Genomic DNA, 9,198 nt, shown 5'->3' on the forward strand with positions numbered 1-9,198 from the left:
GCGCGGCCACTGGCAGGTGGGGGGATGGCTGTGCCGTCCTAACAGCCGTTGCATCCACGCAGTCACTGCGGTGAAAAGCCCTGTAGAGATCGTTTTCACATGTGTCATGTATACATTTTTGAAAGACTCAGATGTTAAGTGAGTTGCCCAAGAATCTACAGCAATTTATTCCCTCTCCTGTACTGCGTCTCCGCCTATCTGTCACTGGGATTCAGTTGAGTGGAGGGAGGGGCAGGAGAGGTGGGGGACATCCGAGTCTCGTCTTTGCTTCTGTGACTTCCGCAGAGCCCGGGGCTGCATGTCCCCCAGGGGGCCTGAAGCCTTCCGGGGAAAAGAAAAGCCCAATGTCACCAAATATGTTAAACTGAACACACCTGCTTCATAGCATAACTGTGGGGCTGGCCAAAGTCTGTTTGTTTTTTTCTGTAAAATAAAAGACCCATTTTTCATTTTCACCAATGACATTATTGACTTGGACATTTGGACTATGGCCGCTCTCTCCCGTATGGTAGAACATTGACCGTTCTCCTTCAAAGTCTCAGTGTGATCGCTGTCGATTTCATCTGGTCTGCCCGACTGTGGGGCATCGTCCAGAGAGGAGTCTCCAGCACAGAACTTCGCAAACCACTCCTGACACGTTCCACCAGTCACGGCACCTTCTCCACACACTGCACACATCTTTTTTTGCATTTCAGTTGCATATTTACCTTTCTTGAAATAATAAAGCACAATACGTACGCGGAAAATGTTATGTTTATTCTTCTGTCTTCAATACTAAAATGGCTACACAAAAACTCACCAATTTTGATAAGTTTTTTGAAAATATACACTGATATGACAGCTGTCACAATACAATCTCACAAAATCGTTTCAAATGAAGTTAAAGACAACTAAGTACTACTAGAGCCATCTAATGGGAAAAAAACACAAAGCAACTTTTTGGCTAACCCAATATTTTCACAGACATCTGCCCAAATGATCATTTTAGCAACTTACCATTTTCCCATCTTGTTCATGACCAAAAGGGAAATCGATGTGTTTATAATGGATTATCTTCTGCTAAAAAGCAAAACAGCCTTCTATTGGGGTTGTTTTTGTAAGATCAGTGTTTGAAAATGAGTCACATTTAAAATGGCAATTTTTTACATTCCAAGTAGAATATCAGTTTTGGAAGGAAAGAATTTCTTCATTATGCAATACTTTCAAAATGATGTTCTCTGGAAGAGTTTGTAAATGATGACAACCAATTGTGGGTGATTACTTCTGCATGTCTTCTATACCAACGAGCATACCTTTGTTTTTGTTTTTGACCAATAGTATCTTGTGTTTCGTTCAGAAACATCACAAAGGCACTGGAAAACTTACACATCTTGGATTACAAACACGTGTGTACTCAGTGGTCTCATGATTTCATAATTTGTTTATAAATTAAAAAATAGCTTAAACATCAGTGATAACCAACCCTAAGAAATCATATTAGCTATGCATCTCAAGGCTGTTTTCCCACCAGTGCGAGTTACCAGATCTCCCTACAGACACTGGTTCTCCCGATTGCCTGGAAGCAGCTGAAGCACACGGACCGGGTAAGGGCACTTCGCAGGCCCTGCCACCTTCAAACGAGTCCCCTGGTCAGTGTGGCTGTTTCCCCTGCTCAGTAACCAGCTGGTTATTTTTTCAAATCTTTTTTTCTTTGGTTACTTTTACCAGCCTTTCACCTCTATTTTAGTATATGATGAGTACACACACTTATAATATGAGCACAAATGAGCCTTATCCAACAATTTCTCATTTTCCTGTTAGGAAATATGCACAGAGAATGCACGCTGAAAAGTCTCACTCAGGCTTTCACGTGCAAGCTCTTGGGAGTCTGAGAGGGTTTTGTTTTTTTTTTTTTGGTTTTTAGTTGTGTGCATGTGTGTGTGGTACACAAAGAGTTACTGCTTGACGAGGATGGACGTGTGGGAGGTGATGCGATTCAGCATTCAGATAAGGAAACGAGACATTTTCCTCTAAATCTCAAGTGCAACGTGAAGGCAGATTGGGAGCGAGGCGTCTGCTGAGTGAGCTCGGTGCGCAGCTCCTCCCGCCGCCCGAGCGGAGCCCTCCCGGGTCTGTTCCCGCTGCCCCGGGGCGGCACCAGCCAAGGGGGAGAGGGGAGAACCGCTTCCAGGTGGGCGTGGCCACACCTGCCCTCCCGCACCTCCCTTCAGTGATGTCCTAGCCGGGGACTGGAGGACGGGACAAAATAGCTGACAGTGGGCTATGCTTCCATTTCGTAGATTTGAAATGAAAGGAGGCGTAAATCCTGCCTGTCCCTCTGACACACTGGGGGCCAGGAGCTGCCCTCCAGCATCACGACAGTAACAGGGATATGAGAGTACACATACTGGAGAATTCACTTTTTCTGTGGCCCAGACTGCTTAACAAATCACTTTTGATTGAGCTGTTCCAGAAGTTAGAACAGACCAGCAGCAGCATCCTAGTGAAAATGGTTAGATAATCTCAGCTCCGTGTACAGCTCAGGGCAAGCCCTCTCTTCTAAAAACTTCAATCACTTTGTCCCCAGAGGTCAGCTGGTAAGGTCTGACTTCTCTGTATGTTAAATGGAGTCGTCAAAATTTTTTGCAAGATGATTTAATGTCCTCTGCTGAACTGTGCTATGCGTGAGTTTCAAGGACTAATGCATTCAGGAGCATGAAGACTGTAACATGGAATTGAGTTAGATTATTTATTTTCAGCTCGGAACAGGGATTGTTTTGAACACATCTTTGTACCCCTCCCCCCAAGACCCTGGCTCAGTGCCCCAGAGAGTTGGGCTGAATAGTATCTGCTGAGTGAATAGGGTCTACAGTCTCAGTCTGCAGCTACAGCTTCCCAGAGAGAAGGGGAGACCTTCTTTTACGACTGGGATTGAAAGAACCATCTCACTCCACGAACTGAAGGGTAAATCCCCGTGAACTGCAGCCAGTTCACGACAGGAAGCCACTGTGTCGCTGATCCTCAGGGCTTTGGTGACAATCAGCATTCCCCAGGCCCCTCTGTGCCCTTCTTTCCCCCAAAGTGTCACCTACACGTCAGGAGACTTTGTATAATATTGCATTGTCCAGCGCAGGCTGAGGGCGGTGGCAGCTCTCAGTGAATGTGTCTTTCACAGTCAGGATGGAGGCGGAAACTCCTGCTCTCTCTCGCCCTCCTCTCTCCTACAGCTGGGTGTTGGGGAAAGTGGAAAAGGGGAAAGGCAAAATCCTTAGTTGTTATTTGAAGGTTCGTAATATCTGTCTCTAAGGAAATTTAATGATACGTATTCTCCAGCATGCCTTCTTCAAAACTCTCGGTCCGGCTTCAGAGTTAGCACTTGCTCTTAAAATCATGTCCTTAGGATGACTGATCAGTCCACACGCGGATTCACTCACAGATCCACTGATTTTATCATGCACCCATCTTCTAGCCCTCAACGAAATACTAGTTCCGCCAAAGATGGAGATATCCAAAAACACCCACACAAAACGCGGAAAGGGCTAAGTTTACAGCAGAGTAAAACCAGGGCAGAAGCTGTCAGATGTCTTTGTTTTTCCCCATGAAGCAGCAGAAGAAATACTCTTACGATGATGAAGGCAGTTCCTCTGGAGACTTTGAGGAGGTGAGAATGTCTTAAGCAGCCCCTTCTCAGACCACCAGCAACATGCACTGTATGTTGCAGACACAAGTACACGCATACAGGTACCACTGATACTTTTACTGGTATCTCTGCTTAACGTGCCAGAAAACTTGGCCTTGGAAAAGTAGTTACGTCCGGGGAATCGCTGGTCTTCTTACACGTGATCTGATCACTTCAAATGGCATGCGATCTCACACTCGCTCTTTCTATGGAGGGAGAAAATGGCTGAACAGAAAGTCTGTCGCAGGGAAATAAAAAGGCAGCCTGAGCCCTTTCCTGAGGATTGACAGATGCTGCCACCTGGTGGTGCCAACAACCCGTAGCCCCGGGGCGCCCAGCGCCTCCTCCTCTCCCCTCCCCTGCGGCTGGCCTCCCAGCCCAGGAGCACACCCGGTTCTGGCTTATTTCTCCGGCCTTTATGGGACTTGCAGGGACCGCAACAGGTGGTGCTTTACGTTAAACTCCTGCCGATATTTAGAGTAAAAAACTGAATGAAGCGAACATTTTGTGACCGGTTTTACTCCACATTCTGCATAAAGCTGAAGAAAGCCCCCCATTTTTCCTAATTGCATTATTTATCGTCTAGGAGACTATCTCTAAGTGGTCTTGCTACTTTCTGTTTTAGACATTTTGTAACCTGAAATAAGCCTCTTGCGAATGAAGTTCTTCTGACCTTTTTTAAAGTGCTTGCCTAAATTCCCCATTTCTGTGTATTTGGCATTTTCTGTGTTATACTTTGTATTTTTAAGAATATATACTATGCATGTAGCTATCCTGTCAAATGCATTTTAACTTGATTTCTTTTCATTCTCTACTTCTTTTTTTTAATTTCCTCCCTCTCTCCCTTTTCTACATTTTATAGTGCTTATTGCTAGTACATCTCTCCAAGGCATATGCAATCCTTTTCATTGATCAGTAAACAGTGAAAACCCAGCCAATTACACTGAAAGCTTTCTAAATTTTTTTCCAGTCATGCTCCTCTCCTTGACCCCCCTCCAAAAGCCATCCGTTTATAATGAGTTTGCAAAGAGCACAGACTTCCTCCTTCGTGGAACTAACATTCATCTTTTCCAAGAGCCCACACAGGCAATAGTTCGGTCACAGGGAAATACCAAGTCATCAGCTTTGGGCTCTTCCTCATGAGTCCTGTCAAGTGACGCTGTCAGAAACCCAGAGATGTGAGGGGGAGAAGAAAAAGAAAAGGGTACAAAGATGGGGCCAGCTCCCTGAGCTGTGCACCCTGGTTTAACTGCGGGTTTAACCTGTGGTGCCCGTGAGGCGGGCTTGCAGGCTCCCTGGGGGCCTGAAGTGGGCCCCCAGGTCCACCTGAGGGCATCTGGGAGGCGAGGTGTTCCAGGGACTATGCCCCCTCCTCCCTCTTCCTCTGCAGTCTTACCTAGTAACTCTGGCAGCTGACTTTGCACGGGGTTCCACCAGGTGAGCCCCAAGCGCTTTGGGGGCATGACTGAATCCTCCCCATGAGCCCAGAAATCTCACTTTTCCATAGCTGTGAACTCAAACACAGTGCACGGTACTATGTACGGGCTGCTGGTCCACTTAAAGGCGTATTTATTACATTTGTTAAACCAGAGTGAGACAAAAATGTCTATATGTGTCTCTGAAGGACCTAAACAGCAAGATTGTGTTTTTAAACGTATTGCTTTGTAGCAATATTCTTCCCAACAGCCTCAGTAAGTGTTGGGTTGAAGTTTTGAAAATACATGGCACCTTTCAATGATCTTTCTTCTTGTACAGAAATGTCTTCTGATCAATGCTGTGCTGTAACAAACCACACCACGTAAGAGGGCTCGCTCATTAGCTCTGAGTCAACGTACTCCTCTCAAGACATCTCACACAGTCACGCTGCCTGACTTTGTGTCGCTGAAGGGGCAGAGGGGAGAAGAGAGGAAGATGGGTCAGAAACGGTGTGCACAAGACCAGTGGTGTGACATTCTTCAAAACGAGATTTAACGCGTGTGTTGGCAGGGTTCCCCAGTCCCTGGCTGCAGGCCGGCCTCAGAGAGCTGGCCAAGCTGCGGGCAGAACCAGCGAGCAGTGAGGGGGGGAGAGGTGAGAAGACCGTTGCCACTTAAAGGGAAGTCGTGCTGGCGGTTTCAGAAGATGTAGAATAAATATAGAACAACAGTAAAAGGCAGGGGGATGAATACAGTTAAATTGTGGTAAGGCATTCTGTTCTATGGGAAGCTATAAAGTTCCGGTTTCAGGTAAAACCCAACAAGTCATGGATGCCTCATGACTAAAATAATCCTAGAACGGTGACCCTAGAGGAGCTAAGGGAGGTGCAGCAGGAGGGGCAACAGAGAAAGCACTTTGCTGATGCAGAGGGAGGCAGGGCCAGGGAATGAAAGAACAGAGAGTAGATGAGGCAAGAGGGAACATGGAGGAAGGTGGTGGGACTGAATCCAATCATTACAGTAATTACATTGAATACATTCACAGTCCATACTAAATAAAACAAGAGATTGTTCAGGCTGAATCTTTTGAAAGGATAACAAGACCCACCTATGCTATTTTTGAAGACACCCTTAACCCAGAAAAACACATGCATTGCTAGCGGGGGTTTCCTAGGTAACAAGGTGCTTTACGAGCGCAGGTGCTCTGGGCGGGAAGGAGAGCAGGGCAGGAGACTGAGTGAAAACAACACGGGGATTTGATAGTGCGATTTCCCCCAACATGGGGTGCGGTGCTGTGAGTACTGCGGGTGATGGGTGCTGTGCCCGTCGCCGAGCACCCCGACAGGCAGCGGCTGACAGGGCGCCCCCGTGTGGCGTTTGGGAGAGCTGCGGCTGAGACTGGCTCAGGTGGAAGGAAGCAGGGTCCAAGGGTGGCCCTTAGTGGCGCTGGCTCGCAGCGAGTCTGCTTCCCAGGAAAACGCCACCGTCTGGGGGGGGGACGTGGGAATACAGCTACTGAATGGATGAGGCTATGGTCCACCGGACGGGACCGCTCGGCTGGGAGGATGGGCTGTGACTGGGAACAGGTGCGCGGCGGATTACTCAGGGGGAACTGGATGTCAGGATGCCTGCCGCACCCGCGAGGTGATGTCCTTCGAACCGGTGGTCGCTGCAATGATGGCCCAGCCAGAGTCACCCTCGCGTCCTCGTGACAGTCAGCAACACTGCTAATGGCAAACACCCGTCACCGCTTCGGGGTGAATAACTCACAAAACCGTGCGCTGATCACCATGAAATGCATCTTCCCTACACGTCGATTCGTCTGGCTTCAAAAACTGAAAAGATGTTGAATTAGAGAAATTAATAAACATTTTTTCTTCGAAATTAATTACGAAAACCTGTGTAATTTTTCTGCCCCCTCTTCTCGTTTAAAACAGTTTCACAACAGAAAGTAACCACCTTATCCAACGATTCATGCAGATGAAATCCTCCCAAAGTTAATTTAATTTTTTTATTATCAGAGCTTCTCCAGTTTTCGCCTGCCACCAAAACCAAGACACTCTCTCTGTGGCGGATGGGGATCAGTTAAATGCGACACCAGTAAGTATTTCTTGGAGAATTTGCACGACGTTCATCCAGAGACGCCAGAGTTTTATTCAGCCTTCTCTGTCTCACCCTTTTAAGTCCTTGGGCGTCTCACAGCGGGAGCGAAGAGCGCATTTGTTCTCCCGGGGCCTTCCCGAGAGCGACGGCGTTTCCTGTCTAGAAGCGTCATCGGTCAGGACCAACGAGTCCTACTCAGTGTTAAGACAAAAATATATGCTTCTGTGCTAAAGAGTCGCTCCTCGGACCCAGCACGCCAGCAGGTGTGTCCCTTGGCAAACAGACCATTTCCTTATCAAAACTCTCCCTCACATCTAAATATCACAGATCTCCTAACAAATGCTGGAGATTACGTGCAACCTCACTTGTGTACAACAGATGAAGGCTTCTTTCTTTTGAAGGCGTCGGCCAGGTTGTGGGCACTTCTATTTAGAAACAAAGCTTCTTAATGAGCTCTACATTTTTGGTAACTAGAGTTTGTACTTGCATGTGGGGTGCAAAGGTAGTTCAAATGATTGGATAGGGCTCAGGCGTGGAAACAAGGGGAGACACACTTCCCAGAACTGCCCAGTTGGTGTGGGGAAGGGGGCAGGCAGGTCTGGGGGTGGGGGGAGAAAGGAGTGAGGTCGAGCATGTACTCAGCCCCAGCCCCGGCTGTGCTGCCCAGCAGGGCCTGGGAGGTGCATCTGGGGGTCCTCCTGGTGTCAGGAATCCGCCATCACCTTCTTTCTTGCATTTACTCGCCATGACGGGTCTTGAAAGGCCAGCCTCAGTTTTGTATTAGACCTTGAACCTGCCCTCAGAGACTAAACGACCTCATCTCTCCCAAAGCCCATCACTAGCCCCTTGGTTTGCAAGCCAGTACCCTGGGCGAGGCAGATTTACTCATTTTATCCGACTTCTTCATCACTCCAAACCCCACCCACTGTGATGCACCCCACCATCGCCCACACTACAGCCTCCCCGACGTTTTCCCTCCTCCTCACAACGTCTGCAGGTGGGCATTTTAAGGACTTACTGGGCTCTTTCTCTGGTACTGTTATGCACTAAATGCTTGTACCCCTCACTCCCACTACGTTCTTAGACTGAAATCTAATCCCTAAAGCCATGGCGTGTGGAGGTGGGGCCTTTGGGTATGACGAGGTCGAGAGGGGTCCCTCAGGAATGGGGCTAGAGACGTGGGAGCTGGAGCTCCTTCAGCGCCCATGTGCAGACCTATGACAGAAAGATGGCCACCTACAGGCTGGCTTGCACCACATGCAGGGGTTTTTTCTTTCTTTTTCTTTTTTCTTTTCTTCCTTTCTTTCTTTCTTTCTTTTTTTTTTACAAGCAATGCCCTTTTCCTTGCTACAGTTCACACTCGGGTGTCAGGGCAAGTGGGTGAGGGACAGAGGGTCCTGGGAGAGCCAGGTGCTGAAGGTGCAGCGCCTGGAGCATCCGTACGGGGGCGTCTGCTGCACAGGTAGCTCCTGCCAAGGTCCCAAGATCTGGGAGGTTAGCTGGGGGTCTGTGTGTGCCTCTGGGTCTGCGGCACCCGCCCTGGCCCGCATGGGGCCTCGGGGCCCAGGAAGCCCCCTCTCCAGTCTCAGAGGATTTCACCTGGACCTGGAGACCAGCCCTGGGGAAGTCTCGGTGGCTCCCACCTGTGTGGGCGGGGCCGCAGCCTAGGGTTTGGTCCAGCCCCGCCAGGCCCGCGCAAGGTCAGGCCAAGGTCAGCTCCAGCCCTGCCCAAGGTCAAGCCAAGGTGAGCTGCCAGTGCCTCAGGCGCCAAAGCCCAGGGTCCTCGGCCACCAAGGGCTGCGCTGCTGCGGAGGGTTTGCAGAGTCAGGCCAGCCCAGGCGCACCTGCTTCCTTCCTCACAGCCAGCCTTCCAGGACCGGAGCCACCAGGGGGAGAGGGCGGTGCCCTCCCAGGGGCCCACAGGGGAGGCGTGACAGGCGGGGGCCCTAGAGCGCAGTGCTGCGTGCAACGCAGGTCAGGGTGCACGGAGCGTGGTGGGGGGCGGTGTGCGGGCAGCAACAG

General features: G+C 49.3%; 1 long non-coding RNA gene across 1 annotated transcript; it reads left to right on the plus strand.

The window, feature by feature from the left end:
• Positions 1–364: 364 nt before the first annotated feature.
• Positions 365–8,798, plus strand: LOC118497304. The gene is made up of 3 exons (XR_004899828.1): positions 365–734; positions 5,255–5,270; positions 8,788–8,798. It is a non-coding gene; the product is annotated as an uncharacterized LOC118497304 (long non-coding RNA).
• The last annotated feature ends 400 nt before the right edge of the window (positions 8,799–9,198 follow it).

Source organism: Phyllostomus discolor, chromosome 11 (genome assembly GCF_004126475.2).
Source record: "Phyllostomus discolor isolate MPI-MPIP mPhyDis1 chromosome 11, mPhyDis1.pri.v3, whole genome shotgun sequence".
Taxonomy (NCBI): Eukaryota; Metazoa; Chordata; class Mammalia; order Chiroptera; family Phyllostomidae; genus Phyllostomus; species Phyllostomus discolor.